Below are 12,911 nucleotides of genomic sequence, written 5' to 3'. Positions count from 1 at the left end.
GCGATTCTGTGGAACTGTTTTGGGCATGAAATCCTGCGTTCGCCTGGGCAAAACTATGACTTCCATAGAATTTCTGAACCCCTGGTCCGATCAGGGTGATTTTTGGATATGTTGTCCACCCAGATCAGGGCTGTCAGGGGATGTAAGATTTACGGGGATGTGTTATGTTTCTGGGTACTTATGGGACTTTATAAAAAGGGGTGTTTCTTCTGCCCGTGGAAATTAAGTTAATGCATTAACTCCCTGAATTATATCACGGGCAGAGGGGAGGGATTGTTTACTGTATGTGGGAGTATCTTACTGTTAATTACTGTTTTCATTGCCTCCGCTAAAATTGCGGTCTGAGACAGATTTTTGCCGGCTGGACGCTTAAACGATCACTGGAGAGAAAAGCAATGTTAATTACTGTTTTCATTGCCTCCGCTAAAATTGCATTCTGAGACAGCTTAAACAATCGCTGGAGAGAAAAGCAACTGGCCCGTGTGGGGATCGAACCCACGGCCTTGGCGTTATTAGCACCACGCTCTAACCAACTGAGCTAACCGGCCACGGCAGGGGGGAGCTGGCGTTCATGCTGATCCACACAAGCGAATGCTCCCGCGTCTTGTGCATATTAGAGGAGGCGGCCAAAGGAAATAAAAATAGCACTCCCCGTCGGGGAATCGAACCCCGGTCTCCCGCGTGACAGGCGGGGATACTCACCACTATACTAACGAGGATGAGCTGTGCAGTGACGGCGTGCGGCTCGCAGTCACGAGGATATTTGCGATATGTGACGAAAGCCACTGGGCTTTGGAGAAGACTACTTGCCAGCCTTTTACCCTGTGACTATGGCCCCTTTAATTTATTGCGGCAGAGAGACCCTAATTGTGCCTATTGGGACTTTAAACGTTGGTTCTTCGAACTCCCGAACAGTCAAAGTGGCCGCCATTCGACATTCGAACGCGTGGTGGCAGCCATCTTGTTCGCATGGGCTAAAACCGCGAATAGGCTTCAGGGGGACCTAGCCGCGAACGTCCTGGAACTATTTTCGACATGAAAACCTCGCGGTTCCCGGCCGGTCCCCCAGCGGCACTTAGCTGCGATTCTGTGGAACTGTTTTGGGCATGAAATCCTGCGTTCGCCTGGGCAAAACTATGACTTCCATAGAATTTCTGAACCCCTGGTCCGATCTGGGTGATTTTTGGATATGTTGTCCACCCAGATCAGGGCTGTCAGGGGATGTAAGATTTACGGGGATGTGTTATGTTTCTGGGTACTTATGGGACTTTATAAAAAGGGGTGTTTCTTCTGCCCGTGGAAATTAAGTTAATGCATTAACTCCCTGAATTATATCACGGGCAGAGGGGAGGGATTGTTTACTGTATGTGGGAGTATCTTACTGTTAATTACTGTTTTCATTGCCTCCGCTAAAATTGCGGTCTGAGACAGATTTTTGCCGGCTGGACGCTTAAACGATCACTGGAGAGAAAAGCAATGTTAATTACTGTTTTCATTGCCTCCGCTAAAATTGCATTCTGAGACAGCTTAAACAATCGCTGGAGAGAAAAGCAACTGGCCCGTGTGGGGATCGAACCCACGGCCTTGGCGTTATTAGCACCACGCTCTAACCAACTGAGCTAACCGGCCACGGCAGGGGGGAGCTGGCGTTCATGCTGATCCACACAAGCGAATGCTCCCGCGTCTTGTGCATATTAGAGGAGGCGGCCAAAGGAAATAAAAATAGCACTCCCCGTCGGGGAATCGAACCCCGGTCTCCCGCGTGACAGGCGGGGATACTCACCACTATACTAACGAGGATGAGCTGTGCAGTGACGGCGTGCGGCTCGCAGTCACGAGGATATTTGCGATATGTGACGAAAGCCACTGGGCTTTGGAGAAGACTACTTGCCAGCCTTTTACCCTGTGACTATGGCCCCTTTAATTTATTGCGGCAGAGAGACCCTAATTGTGCCTATTGGGACTTTAAACGTTGGTTCTTCGAACTCCCGAACAGTCAAAGTGGCCGCCATTCGACATTCGAACGCGTGGTGGCAGCCATCTTGTTCGCATGGGCTAAAACCGCGAATAGGCTTCAGGGGGACCTAGCCGCGAACGTCCTGGAACTATTTTCGACATGAAAACCTCGCGGTTCCCGGCCGGTCCCCCAGCGGCACTTAGCTGCGATTCTGTGGAACTGTTTTGGGCATGAAATCCTGCGTTCGCCTGGGCAAAACTATGACTTCCATAGAATTTCTGAACCCCTGGTCCGATCTGGGTGATTTTTGGATATGTTGTCCACCCAGATCAGGGCTGTCAGGGGATGTAAGATTTACGGGGATGTGTTATGTTTCTGGGTACTTATGGGACTTTATAAAAAGGGGTGTTTCTTCTGCCCGTGGAAATTAAGTTAATGCATTAACTCCCTGAATTATATCACGGGCAGAGGGGAGGGATTGTTTACTGTATGTGGGAGTATCTTACTGTTAATTACTGTTTTCATTGCCTCCGCTAAAATTGCGGTCTGAGACAGATTTTTGCCGGCTGGACGCTTAAACGATCACTGGAGAGAAAAGCAATGTTAATTACTGTTTTCATTGCCTCCGCTAAAATTGCATTCTGAGACAGCTTAAACAATCGCTGGAGAGAAAAGCAACTGGCCCGTGTGGGGATCGAACCCACGGCCTTGGCGTTATTAGCACCACGCTCTAACCAACTGAGCTAACCGGCCACGGCAGGGGGGGGGAGCTGGCGTTCATGCTGATCCACACAAGCGAATGCTCCCGCGTCTTGTGCATATTAGAGGAGGCGGCCAAAGGAAATAAAAATAGCACTCCCCGTCGGGGAATCGAACCCCGGTCTCCCGCGTGACAGGCGGGGACACTCACCACTATACTAACGAGGATGAGCTGTGCAGTGACGGCGTGCGGCTCGCAGTCACGAGGATATTTGCGATATGTGACGAAAGCCACTGGGCTTTGGAGAAGACTACTTGCCAGCCTTTTACCCTGTGACTATGGCCCCTTTAATTTATTGCGGCAGAGAGACCCTAATTGTGCCTATTGGGACTTTAAACGTTGGTTCTTCGAACTCCCGAACAGTCAAAGTGGCCGCCATTCGACATTCGAACGCGTGGTGGCAGCCATCTTGTTCGCATGGGCTAAAACCGCAAATAGGCTTCAGGGGGACCTAGCCGCGAACGTCCTGGAACTATTTTCGACATGAAAACCTCGCGGTTCCCGGCCGGTCCCCCAGCGGCACTTAGCTGCGATTCTGTGGAACTGTTTTGGGCATGAAATCCTGCGTTCGCCTGGGCAAAACTATGACTTCCATAGAATTTCTGAACCCCTGGTCCGATCTGGGTGATTTTTGGATATGTTGTCCACCCAGATCAGGGCTGTCAGGGGATGTAAGATTTACGGGGATGTGTTATGTTTCTGGGTACTTATGGGACTTTATAAAAAGGGGTGTTTCTTCTGCCCGTGGAAATTAAGTTAATGCATTAACTCCCTGAATTATATCACGGGCAGAGGGGAGGGATTGTTTACTGTATGTGGGAGTATCTTACTGTTAATTACTGTTTTCATTGCCTCCGCTAAAATTGCGGTCTGAGACAGATTTTTGCCGGCTGGACGCTTAAACGATCACTGGAGAGAAAAGCAATGTTAATTACTGTTTTCATTGCCTCCGCTAAAATTGCATTCTGAGACAGCTTAAACAATCGCTGGAGAGAAAAGCAACTGGCCCGTGTGGGGATCGAACCCACGGCCTTGGCGTTATTAGCACCACGCTCTAACCAACTGAGCTAACCGGCCACGGCAGGGGGGAGCTGGCGTTCATGCTGATCCACACAAGCGAATGCTCCCGCGTCTTGTGCATATTAGAGGAGGCGGCCAAAGGAAATAAAAATAGCACTCCCCATCGGGGAATCGAACCCCGGTCTCCCGCGTGACAGGCGGGGATACTCACCACTATACTAACGAGGATGAGCTGTGCAGTGACGGCGTGCGGCTCGCAGTCACGAGGATATTTGCGATATGTGACGAAAGCCACTGGGCTTTGGAGAAGACTACTTGCCAGCCTTTTACCCTGTGACTATGGCCCCTTTAATTTATTGCGGCAGAGAGACCCTAATTGTGCCTATTGGGACTTTAAACGTTGGTTCTTCGAACTCCCGAACAGTCAAAGTGGCCGCCATTCGACATTCGAACGCGTGGTGGCAGCCATCTTGTTTGCATGGGCTAAAACCGCGAATAGGCTTCAGGGGGACCTAGCCGCGAACGTCCTGGAACTATTTTCGACATGAAAACCTCGCGGTTCCCGGCCGGTCCCCCAGCGGCACTTAGCTGCGATTCTGTGGAACTGTTTTGGGCATGAAATCCTGCGTTCGCCTGGGCAAAACTATGACTTCCATAGAATTTCTGAACCCCTGGTCCGATCAGGGTGATTTTTGGATATGTTGTCCACCCAGATCAGGGCTGTCAGGGGATGTAAGATTTACGGGGATGTGTTATGTTTCTGGGTACTTATGGGACTTTATAAAAAGGGGTGTTTCTTCTGCCCGTGGAAATTAAGTTAATGCATTAACTCCCTGAATTATATCACGGGCAGAGGGGAGGGATTGTTTACTGTATGTGGGAGTATCTTACTGTTAATTACTGTTTTCATTGCCTCCGCTAAAATTGCGGTCTGAGACAGATTTTTGCCGGCTGGACGCTTAAACGATCACTGGAGAGAAAAGCAATGTTAATTACTGTTTTCATTGCCTCCGCTAAAATTGCATTCTGAGACAGCTTAAACAATCGCTGGAGAGAAAAGCAACTGGCCCGTGTGGGGATCGAACCCACGGCCTTGGCGTTATTAGCACCACGCTCTAACCAACTGAGCTAACCGGCCACGGCAGGGGGGAGCTGGCGTTCATGCTGATCCACACAAGCGAATGCTCCCGCGTCTTGTGCATATTAGAGGAGGCGGCCAAAGGAAATAAAAATAGCACTCCCCGTCGGGGAATCGAACCCCGGTCTCCCGCGTGACAGGCGGGGATACTCACCACTATACTAACGAGGATGAGCTGTGCAGTGACGGCGTGCGGCTCGCAGTCACGAGGATATTTGCGATATGTGACGAAAGCCACTGGGCTTTGGAGAAGACTACTTGCCAGCCTTTTACCCTGTGACTATGGCCCCTTTAATTTATTGCGGCAGAGAGACCCTAATTGTGCCTATTGGGACTTTAAACGTTGGTTCTTCGAACTCCCGAACAGTCAAAGTGGCCGCCATTCGACATTCGAACGCGTGGTGGCAGCCATCTTGTTCGCATGGGCTAAAACCGCGAATAGGCTTCAGGGGGACCTAGCCGCGAACGTCCTGGAACTATTTTCGACATGAAAACCTCGCGGTTCCCGGCCGGTCCCCCAGCGGCACTTAGCTGCGATTCTGTGGAACTGTTTTGGGCATGAAATCCTGCGTTCGCCTGGGCAAAACTATGACTTCCATAGAATTTCTGAACCCCTGGTCCGATCTGGGTGATTTTTGGATATGTTGTCCACCCAGATCAGGGCTGTCAGGGGATGTAAGATTTACGGGGATGTGTTATGTTTCTGGGTACTTATGGGACTTTATAAAAAGGGGTGTTTCTTCTGCCCGTGGAAATTAAGTTAATGCATTAACTCCCTGAATTATATCACGGGCAGAGGGGAGGGATTGTTTACTGTATGTGGGAGTATCTTACTGTTAATTACTGTTTTCATTGCCTCCGCTAAAATTGCGGTCTGAGACAGATTTTTGCCGGCTGGACGCTTAAACGATCACTGGAGAGAAAAGCAATGTTAATTACTGTTTTCATTGCCTCCGCTAAAATTGCATTCTGAGACAGCTTAAACAATCGCTGGAGAGAAAAGCAACTGGCCCGTGTGGGGATCGAACCCACGGCCTTGGCGTTATTAGCACCACGCTCTAACCAACTGAGCTAACCGGCCACGGCAGGGGGGAGCTGGCGTTCATGCTGATCCACACAAGCGAATGCTCCCGCGTCTTGTGCATATTAGAGGAGGCGGCCAAAGGAAATAAAAATAGCACTCCCCGTCGGGGAATCGAACCCCGGTCTCCCGCGTGACAGGCGGGGATACTCACCACTATACTAACGAGGATGAGCTGTGCAGTGACGGCGTGCGGCTCGCAGTCACGAGGATATTTGCGATATGTGACGAAAGCCACTGGGCTTTGGAGAAGACTACTTGCCAGCCTTTTACCCTGTGACTATGGCCCCTTTAATTTATTGCGGCAGAGAGACCCTAATTGTGCCTATTGGGACTTTAAACGTTGGTTCTTCGAACTCCCGAACAGTCAAAGTGGCCGCCATTCGACATTCGAACGCGTGGTGGCAGCCATCTTGTTCGCATGGGCTAAAACCGCGAATAGGCTTCAGGGGGACCTAGCCGCGAACGTCCTGGAACTATTTTCGACATGAAAACCTCGCGGTTCCCGGCCGGTCCCCCAGCGGCACTTAGCTGCGATTCTGTGGAACTGTTTTGGGCATGAAATCCTGCGTTCGCCTGGGCAAAACTATGACTTCCATAGAATTTCTGAACCCCTGGTCCGATCTGGGTGATTTTTGGATATGTTGTCCACCCAGATCAGGGCTGTCAGGGGATGTAAGATTTACGGGGATGTGTTATGTTTCTGGGTACTTATGGGACTTTATAAAAAGGGGTGTTTCTTCTGCCCGTGGAAATTAAGTTAATGCATTAACTCCCTGAATTATATCACGGGCAGAGGGGAGGGATTGTTTACTGTATGTGGGAGTATCTTACTGTTAATTACTGTTTTCATTGCCTCCGCTAAAATTGCGGTCTGAGACAGATTTTTGCCGGCTGGACGCTTAAACGATCACTGGAGAGAAAAGCAATGTTAATTACTGTTTTCATTGCCTCCGCTAAAATTGCATTCTGAGACAGCTTAAACAATCGCTGGAGAGAAAAGCAACTGGCCCGTGTGGGGATCGAACCCACGGCCTTGGCGTTATTAGCACCACGCTCTAACCAACTGAGCTAACCGGCCACGGCAGGGGGGGGGAGCTGGCGTTCATGCTGATCCACACAAGCGAATGCTCCCGCGTCTTGTGCATATTAGAGGAGGCGGCCAAAGGAAATAAAAATAGCACTCCCCGTCGGGGAATCGAACCCCGGTCTCCCGCGTGACAGGCGGGGACACTCACCACTATACTAACGAGGATGAGCTGTGCAGTGACGGCGTGCGGCTCGCAGTCACGAGGATATTTGCGATATGTGACGAAAGCCACTGGGCTTTGGAGAAGACTACTTGCCAGCCTTTTACCCTGTGACTATGGCCCCTTTAATTTATTGCGGCAGAGAGACCCTAATTGTGCCTATTGGGACTTTAAACGTTGGTTCTTCGAACTCCCGAACAGTCAAAGTGGCCGCCATTCGACATTCGAACGCGTGGTGGCAGCCATCTTGTTCGCATGGGCTAAAACCGCAAATAGGCTTCAGGGGGACCTAGCCGCGAACGTCCTGGAACTATTTTCGACATGAAAACCTCGCGGTTCCCGGCCGGTCCCCCAGCGGCACTTAGCTGCGATTCTGTGGAACTGTTTTGGGCATGAAATCCTGCGTTCGCCTGGGCAAAACTATGACTTCCATAGAATTTCTGAACCCCTGGTCCGATCTGGGTGATTTTTGGATATGTTGTCCACCCAGATCAGGGCTGTCAGGGGATGTAAGATTTACGGGGATGTGTTATGTTTCTGGGTACTTATGGGACTTTATAAAAAGGGGTGTTTCTTCTGCCCGTGGAAATTAAGTTAATGCATTAACTCCCTGAATTATATCACGGGCAGAGGGGAGGGATTGTTTACTGTATGTGGGAGTATCTTACTGTTAATTACTGTTTTCATTGCCTCCGCTAAAATTGCGGTCTGAGACAGATTTTTGCCGGCTGGACGCTTAAACGATCACTGGAGAGAAAAGCAATGTTAATTACTGTTTTCATTGCCTCCGCTAAAATTGCATTCTGAGACAGCTTAAACAATCGCTGGAGAGAAAAGCAACTGGCCCGTGTGGGGATCGAACCCACGGCCTTGGCGTTATTAGCACCACGCTCTAACCAACTGAGCTAACCGGCCACGGCAGGGGGGAGCTGGCGTTCATGCTGATCCACACAAGCGAATGCTCCCGCGTCTTGTGCATATTAGAGGAGGCGGCCAAAGGAAATAAAAATAGCACTCCCCATCGGGGAATCGAACCCCGGTCTCCCGCGTGACAGGCGGGGATACTCACCACTATACTAACGAGGATGAGCTGTGCAGTGACGGCGTGCGGCTCGCAGTCACGAGGATATTTGCGATATGTGACGAAAGCCACTGGGCTTTGGAGAAGACTACTTGCCAGCCTTTTACCCTGTGACTATGGCCCCTTTAATTTATTGCGGCAGAGAGACCCTAATTGTGCCTATTGGGACTTTAAACGTTGGTTCTTCGAACTCCCGAACAGTCAAAGTGGCCGCCATTCGACATTCGAACGCGTGGTGGCAGCCATCTTGTTTGCATGGGCTAAAACCGCGAATAGGCTTCAGGGGGACCTAGCCGCGAACGTCCTGGAACTATTTTCGACATGAAAACCTCGCGGTTCCCGGCCGGTCCCCCAGCGGCACTTAGCTGCGATTCTGTGGAACTGTTTTGGGCATGAAATCCTGCGTTCGCCTGGGCAAAACTATGACTTCCATAGAATTTCTGAACCCCTGGTCCGATCAGGGTGATTTTTGGATATGTTGTCCACCCAGATCAGGGCTGTCAGGGGATGTAAGATTTACGGGGATGTGTTATGTTTCTGGGTACTTATGGGACTTTATAAAAAGGGGTGTTTCTTCTGCCCGTGGAAATTAAGTTAATGCATTAACTCCCTGAATTATATCACGGGCAGAGGGGAGGGATTGTTTACTGTATGTGGGAGTATCTTACTGTTAATTACTGTTTTCATTGCCTCCGCTAAAATTGCGGTCTGAGACAGATTTTTGCCGGCTGGACGCTTAAACGATCACTGGAGAGAAAAGCAATGTTAATTACTGTTTTCATTGCCTCCGCTAAAATTGCATTCTGAGACAGCTTAAACAATCGCTGGAGAGAAAAGCAACTGGCCCGTGTGGGGATCGAACCCACGGCCTTGGCGTTATTAGCACCACGCTCTAACCAACTGAGCTAACCGGCCACGGCAGGGGGGAGCTGGCGTTCATGCTGATCCACACAAGCGAATGCTCCCGCGTCTTGTGCATATTAGAGGAGGCGGCCAAAGGAAATAAAAATAGCACTCCCCGTCGGGGAATCGAACCCCGGTCTCCCGCGTGACAGGCGGGGATACTCACCACTATACTAACGAGGATGAGCTGTGCAGTGACGGCGTGCGGCTCGCAGTCACGAGGATATTTGCGATATGTGACGAAAGCCACTGGGCTTTGGAGAAGACTACTTGCCAGCCTTTTACCCTGTGACTATGGCCCCTTTAATTTATTGCGGCAGAGAGACCCTAATTGTGCCTATTGGGACTTTAAACGTTGGTTCTTCGAACTCCCGAACAGTCAAAGTGGCCGCCATTCGACATTCGAACGCGTGGTGGCAGCCATCTTGTTCGCATGGGCTAAAACCGCGAATAGGCTTCAGGGGGACCTAGCCGCGAACGTCCTGGAACTATTTTCGACATGAAAACCTCGCGGTTCCCGGCCGGTCCCCCAGCGGCACTTAGCTGCGATTCTGTGGAACTGTTTTGGGCATGAAATCCTGCGTTCGCCTGGGCAAAACTATGACTTCCATAGAATTTCTGAACCCCTGGTCCGATCTGGGTGATTTTTGGATATGTTGTCCACCCAGATCAGGGCTGTCAGGGGATGTAAGATTTACGGGGATGTGTTATGTTTCTGGGTACTTATGGGACTTTATAAAAAGGGGTGTTTCTTCTGCCCGTGGAAATTAAGTTAATGCATTAACTCCCTGAATTATATCACGGGCAGAGGGGAGGGATTGTTTACTGTATGTGGGAGTATCTTACTGTTAATTACTGTTTTCATTGCCTCCGCTAAAATTGCGGTCTGAGACAGATTTTTGCCGGCTGGACGCTTAAACGATCACTGGAGAGAAAAGCAATGTTAATTACTGTTTTCATTGCCTCCGCTAAAATTGCATTCTGAGACAGCTTAAACAATCGCTGGAGAGAAAAGCAACTGGCCCGTGTGGGGATCGAACCCACGGCCTTGGCGTTATTAGCACCACGCTCTAACCAACTGAGCTAACCGGCCACGGCAGGGGGGAGCTGGCGTTCATGCTGATCCACACAAGCGAATGCTCCCGCGTCTTGTGCATATTAGAGGAGGCGGCCAAAGGAAATAAAAATAGCACTCCCCGTCGGGGAATCGAACCCCGGTCTCCCGCGTGACAGGCGGGGATACTCACCACTATACTAACGAGGATGAGCTGTGCAGTGACGGCGTGCGGCTCGCAGTCACGAGGATATTTGCGATATGTGACGAAAGCCACTGGGCTTTGGAGAAGACTACTTGCCAGCCTTTTACCCTGTGACTATGGCCCCTTTAATTTATTGCGGCAGAGAGACCCTAATTGTGCCTATTGGGACTTTAAACGTTGGTTCTTCGAACTCCCGAACAGTCAAAGTGGCCGCCATTCGACATTCGAACGCGTGGTGGCAGCCATCTTGTTCGCATGGGCTAAAACCGCGAATAGGCTTCAGGGGGACCTAGCCGCGAACGTCCTGGAACTATTTTCGACATGAAAACCTCGCGGTTCCCGGCCGGTCCCCCAGCGGCACTTAGCTGCGATTCTGTGGAACTGTTTTGGGCATGAAATCCTGCGTTCGCCTGGGCAAAACTATGACTTCCATAGAATTTCTGAACCCCTGGTCCGATCTGGGTGATTTTTGGATATGTTGTCCACCCAGATCAGGGCTGTCAGGGGATGTAAGATTTACGGGGATGTGTTATGTTTCTGGGTACTTATGGGACTTTATAAAAAGGGGTGTTTCTTCTGCCCGTGGAAATTAAGTTAATGCATTAACTCCCTGAATTATATCACGGGCAGAGGGGAGGGATTGTTTACTGTATGTGGGAGTATCTTACTGTTAATTACTGTTTTCATTGCCTCCGCTAAAATTGCGGTCTGAGACAGATTTTTGCCGGCTGGACGCTTAAACGATCACTGGAGAGAAAAGCAATGTTAATTACTGTTTTCATTGCCTCCGCTAAAATTGCATTCTGAGACAGCTTAAACAATCGCTGGAGAGAAAAGCAACTGGCCCGTGTGGGGATCGAACCCACGGCCTTGGCGTTATTAGCACCACGCTCTAACCAACTGAGCTAACCGGCCACGGCAGGGGGGGGGAGCTGGCGTTCATGCTGATCCACACAAGCGAATGCTCCCGCGTCTTGTGCATATTAGAGGAGGCGGCCAAAGGAAATAAAAATAGCACTCCCCGTCGGGGAATCGAACCCCGGTCTCCCGCGTGACAGGCGGGGACACTCACCACTATACTAACGAGGATGAGCTGTGCAGTGACGGCGTGCGGCTCGCAGTCACGAGGATATTTGCGATATGTGACGAAAGCCACTGGGCTTTGGAGAAGACTACTTGCCAGCCTTTTACCCTGTGACTATGGCCCCTTTAATTTATTGCGGCAGAGAGACCCTAATTGTGCCTATTGGGACTTTAAACGTTGGTTCTTCGAACTCCCGAACAGTCAAAGTGGCCGCCATTCGACATTCGAACGCGTGGTGGCAGCCATCTTGTTCGCATGGGCTAAAACCGCGAATAGGCTTCAGGGGGACCTAGCCGCGAACGTCCTGGAACTATTTTCGACATGAAAACCTCGCGGTTCCCGGCCGGTCCCCCAGCGGCACTTAGCTGCGATTCTGTGGAACTGTTTTGGGCATGAAATCCTGCGTTCGCCTGGGCAAAACTATGACTTCCATAGAATTTCTGAACCCCTGGTCCGATCTGGGTGATTTTTGGATATGTTGTCCACCCAGATCAGGGCTGTCAGGGGATGTAAGATTTACGGGGATGTGTTATGTTTCTGGGTACTTATGGGACTTTATAAAAAGGGGTGTTTCTTCTGCCCGTGGAAATTAAGTTAATGCATTAACTCCCTGAATTATATCACGGGCAGAGGGGAGGGATTGTTTACTGTATGTGGGAGTATCTTACTGTTAATTACTGTTTTCATTGCCTCCGCTAAAATTGCGGTCTGAGACAGATTTTTGCCGGCTGGACGCTTAAACGATCACTGGAGAGAAAAGCAATGTTAATTACTGTTTTCATTGCCTCCGCTAAAATTGCATTCTGAGACAGCTTAAACAATCGCTGGAGAGAAAAGCAACTGGCCCGTGTGGGGATCGAACCCACGGCCTTGGCGTTATTAGCACCACGCTCTAACCAACTGAGCTAACCGGCCACGGCAGGGGGGAGCTGGCGTTCATGCTGATCCACACAAGCGAATGCTCCCGCGTCTTGTGCATATTAGAGGAGGCGGCCAAAGGAAATAAAAATAGCACTCCCCGTCGGGGAATCGAACCCCGGTCTCCCGCGTGACAGGCGGGGATACTCACCACTATACTAACGAGGATGAGCTGTGCAGTGACGGCGTGCGGCTCGCAGTCACGAGGATATTTGCGATATGTGACGAAAGCCACTGGGCTTTGGAGAAGACTACTTGCCAGCCTTTTACCCTGTGACTATGGCCCCTTTAATTTATTGCGGCAGAGAGACCCTAATTGTGCCTATTGGGACTTTAAACGTTGGTTCTTCGAACTCCCGAACAGTCAAAGTGGCCGCCATTCGACATTCGAACGCGTGGTGGCAGCCATCTTGTTCGCATGGGCTAAAACCGCGAATAGGCTTCAGGGGGACCTAGCCGC

At 50.4% G+C, this 12,911-nt stretch overlaps 24 non-coding genes across 24 annotated transcripts; all 24 read right to left on the bottom strand.

The window, feature by feature from the left end:
- Positions 1-474: 474 nt before the first annotated feature.
- On the bottom strand, positions 475-548 carry TRNAI-AAU (transfer RNA isoleucine (anticodon AAU)). The gene has a single exon. It is a non-coding gene; the product is annotated as a tRNA-Ile (tRNA).
- Positions 549-647: 99 nt separating this feature from the next.
- Positions 648-719, bottom strand: TRNAD-GUC (transfer RNA aspartic acid (anticodon GUC)). The gene has a single exon. It is a non-coding gene; the product is annotated as a tRNA-Asp (tRNA).
- Positions 720-1,555: 836 nt separating this feature from the next.
- Positions 1,556-1,629, bottom strand: TRNAI-AAU (transfer RNA isoleucine (anticodon AAU)). The gene has a single exon. It is a non-coding gene; the product is annotated as a tRNA-Ile (tRNA).
- Positions 1,630-1,728: 99 nt separating this feature from the next.
- Positions 1,729-1,800, bottom strand: TRNAD-GUC (transfer RNA aspartic acid (anticodon GUC)). Its single transcript has one exon. It is a non-coding gene; the product is annotated as a tRNA-Asp (tRNA).
- Positions 1,801-2,636: 836 nt separating this feature from the next.
- Positions 2,637-2,710, bottom strand: TRNAI-AAU (transfer RNA isoleucine (anticodon AAU)). The gene has a single exon. It is a non-coding gene; the product is annotated as a tRNA-Ile (tRNA).
- A 102-nt stretch (positions 2,711-2,812) lies between these two features.
- TRNAD-GUC (transfer RNA aspartic acid (anticodon GUC)) lies at positions 2,813-2,884 on the bottom strand. Its single transcript has one exon. It is a non-coding gene; the product is annotated as a tRNA-Asp (tRNA).
- Positions 2,885-3,720: 836 nt separating this feature from the next.
- Positions 3,721-3,794, bottom strand: TRNAI-AAU (transfer RNA isoleucine (anticodon AAU)). The gene has a single exon. It is a non-coding gene; the product is annotated as a tRNA-Ile (tRNA).
- Positions 3,795-3,893: 99 nt separating this feature from the next.
- TRNAD-GUC (transfer RNA aspartic acid (anticodon GUC)) lies at positions 3,894-3,965 on the bottom strand. The gene has a single exon. It is a non-coding gene; the product is annotated as a tRNA-Asp (tRNA).
- An 836-nt stretch (positions 3,966-4,801) lies between these two features.
- TRNAI-AAU (transfer RNA isoleucine (anticodon AAU)) lies at positions 4,802-4,875 on the bottom strand. Its single transcript has one exon. It is a non-coding gene; the product is annotated as a tRNA-Ile (tRNA).
- Positions 4,876-4,974: 99 nt separating this feature from the next.
- TRNAD-GUC (transfer RNA aspartic acid (anticodon GUC)) lies at positions 4,975-5,046 on the bottom strand. Its single transcript has one exon. It is a non-coding gene; the product is annotated as a tRNA-Asp (tRNA).
- An 836-nt stretch (positions 5,047-5,882) lies between these two features.
- On the bottom strand, positions 5,883-5,956 carry TRNAI-AAU (transfer RNA isoleucine (anticodon AAU)). Its single transcript has one exon. It is a non-coding gene; the product is annotated as a tRNA-Ile (tRNA).
- Positions 5,957-6,055: 99 nt separating this feature from the next.
- On the bottom strand, positions 6,056-6,127 carry TRNAD-GUC (transfer RNA aspartic acid (anticodon GUC)). Its single transcript has one exon. It is a non-coding gene; the product is annotated as a tRNA-Asp (tRNA).
- An 836-nt stretch (positions 6,128-6,963) lies between these two features.
- Positions 6,964-7,037, bottom strand: TRNAI-AAU (transfer RNA isoleucine (anticodon AAU)). The gene has a single exon. It is a non-coding gene; the product is annotated as a tRNA-Ile (tRNA).
- Positions 7,038-7,139: 102 nt separating this feature from the next.
- TRNAD-GUC (transfer RNA aspartic acid (anticodon GUC)) lies at positions 7,140-7,211 on the bottom strand. The gene has a single exon. It is a non-coding gene; the product is annotated as a tRNA-Asp (tRNA).
- An 836-nt stretch (positions 7,212-8,047) lies between these two features.
- On the bottom strand, positions 8,048-8,121 carry TRNAI-AAU (transfer RNA isoleucine (anticodon AAU)). Its single transcript has one exon. It is a non-coding gene; the product is annotated as a tRNA-Ile (tRNA).
- A 99-nt stretch (positions 8,122-8,220) lies between these two features.
- Positions 8,221-8,292, bottom strand: TRNAD-GUC (transfer RNA aspartic acid (anticodon GUC)). The gene has a single exon. It is a non-coding gene; the product is annotated as a tRNA-Asp (tRNA).
- An 836-nt stretch (positions 8,293-9,128) lies between these two features.
- TRNAI-AAU (transfer RNA isoleucine (anticodon AAU)) lies at positions 9,129-9,202 on the bottom strand. Its single transcript has one exon. It is a non-coding gene; the product is annotated as a tRNA-Ile (tRNA).
- A 99-nt stretch (positions 9,203-9,301) lies between these two features.
- On the bottom strand, positions 9,302-9,373 carry TRNAD-GUC (transfer RNA aspartic acid (anticodon GUC)). The gene has a single exon. It is a non-coding gene; the product is annotated as a tRNA-Asp (tRNA).
- An 836-nt stretch (positions 9,374-10,209) lies between these two features.
- Positions 10,210-10,283, bottom strand: TRNAI-AAU (transfer RNA isoleucine (anticodon AAU)). The gene has a single exon. It is a non-coding gene; the product is annotated as a tRNA-Ile (tRNA).
- Positions 10,284-10,382: 99 nt separating this feature from the next.
- TRNAD-GUC (transfer RNA aspartic acid (anticodon GUC)) lies at positions 10,383-10,454 on the bottom strand. Its single transcript has one exon. It is a non-coding gene; the product is annotated as a tRNA-Asp (tRNA).
- An 836-nt stretch (positions 10,455-11,290) lies between these two features.
- Positions 11,291-11,364, bottom strand: TRNAI-AAU (transfer RNA isoleucine (anticodon AAU)). Its single transcript has one exon. It is a non-coding gene; the product is annotated as a tRNA-Ile (tRNA).
- A 102-nt stretch (positions 11,365-11,466) lies between these two features.
- On the bottom strand, positions 11,467-11,538 carry TRNAD-GUC (transfer RNA aspartic acid (anticodon GUC)). Its single transcript has one exon. It is a non-coding gene; the product is annotated as a tRNA-Asp (tRNA).
- Positions 11,539-12,374: 836 nt separating this feature from the next.
- TRNAI-AAU (transfer RNA isoleucine (anticodon AAU)) lies at positions 12,375-12,448 on the bottom strand. Its single transcript has one exon. It is a non-coding gene; the product is annotated as a tRNA-Ile (tRNA).
- A 99-nt stretch (positions 12,449-12,547) lies between these two features.
- Positions 12,548-12,619, bottom strand: TRNAD-GUC (transfer RNA aspartic acid (anticodon GUC)). Its single transcript has one exon. It is a non-coding gene; the product is annotated as a tRNA-Asp (tRNA).
- Positions 12,620-12,911: the final 292 nt, after the last annotated feature.

The sequence above is a fragment of the Pelobates fuscus genome, chromosome 5 (assembly GCF_036172605.1).
Source record: "Pelobates fuscus isolate aPelFus1 chromosome 5, aPelFus1.pri, whole genome shotgun sequence".
NCBI classification, from domain to species: Eukaryota; Metazoa; Chordata; class Amphibia; order Anura; family Pelobatidae; genus Pelobates; species Pelobates fuscus.
This window is presented reverse-complemented; position numbering and strand designations above follow the sequence as displayed.